The sequence below is a fragment of the Cynara cardunculus genome (genome assembly GCF_001531365.2).
Source record: "Cynara cardunculus var. scolymus isolate 2C chromosome LG 11, CcrdV1, whole genome shotgun sequence".
In the NCBI taxonomy this organism is placed as follows: Eukaryota; Viridiplantae; Streptophyta; class Magnoliopsida; order Asterales; family Asteraceae; genus Cynara; species Cynara cardunculus.
Window position 1 is genome coordinate 5,435,273 of NC_037538.1, and position 1,452 is coordinate 5,436,724.

Sequence of the window (1,452 nt, forward strand, 5' to 3'; positions counted from 1 at the left end):
ACAAAAAAACAAAAAAAACACAAAAATTTATAAAACACAAATGATTAAAGCCTACTTAGGGGTGGCATTAGCACATGATAGGGGTGCCATTAGCCACCCCCATCAATAATTATAGTTTGTGGTACATACTTTGAAATAAATACCAAATATAATTTATTTATTCACTTATTAAACTATTAAAATAAAATTATAATCATTATTATAAATAAAAAACAATTTTTTTCAACTAATTGTAAAATTTATAATCGATTATTTTTGATAAGAAAATATTTTTTCAAAAAACAAGCTACATGTATAATTAAGGGTAAATTGCATGAAAAAATAACGTGTTTTAATTTGATTTTTATTTTTGGGTAACGTACTTTTAAAAATTCTATTTTGGTATCTAAGATATAAAGTTTTAAACAATATAGTAACCGATTAATACTTCAACCTGTAATCCGAATACTTAGATATTTAAAACGTTATATCTTAAATAGCAAAATATAAATTTTAAAAATACGTTATCAAAAATAAAAATCAAATTAAAATACATTATTTTTTTCATACAATTTAACTAATAACTAACATATATTAATTATTTAATCATTAAAAAAATATGTGGCCCCACTTATCTTCTAGATTTGCAAAAAAGCCTTTTTTTTTTTTTAACTTGAAAGACTTTGTGAGGGTCTAAAACGTAAACTTTTAGAACTCAGATTGCATTGAATAATTTTTCATAAAATAGATAAAGGGACTTGTGGCAAAAATAAGGTTAAAAAGTAATTTTAAAAAGTTCAGGGACTGTTTGGTAATTCTCAAAAAGCTCATATTTTAATATCGAATGGAAATAAAAGTTTCAAAACCTCAGGGATTATTTTTAAAGTTTGAATTGGGGCTAAAATAGGAATTTCGTATTTAAAAACTTTAGATATTAAATTATATTATTAAATAACTAGAAGCGTACTCGCGCAATGCAGCGAGATACATCACGATTTTAATATTTTATTTTATTCTTTATTTCAGTCGATGTTATAATATGACATTATGTGATTTTGAGAAAGCGATGATGTTTTTATTTTTGAATAAAATATATGTTTGAAGATATCATAAAAATWTGACAAAAATATATTGATATTAGTATCAAATTAACTATTCGAAATTCCTCATTTTTGTGTAATTTTTTAATTCAATTTTTTTAATTTAATTTATGTACAATAACGAAGTAATTTATATTTGGTTTAATAATATAATTTTTTATAAAGATAATAATTATTTATTTTGTTGGAACTCGATAATTATTTTAATTATATTTTAGATTTTTTATATTTTAAAATGAGATGTTCATTCTCTATTTGATTATGTTTATCCACAGTTATTTATACGAATTCAAACATCGAGCTTTAATAAGTTGTACTTATGTATTATTACTTGTAATCTTGAATTTTAAGTAATATGCATCAATATACAGTA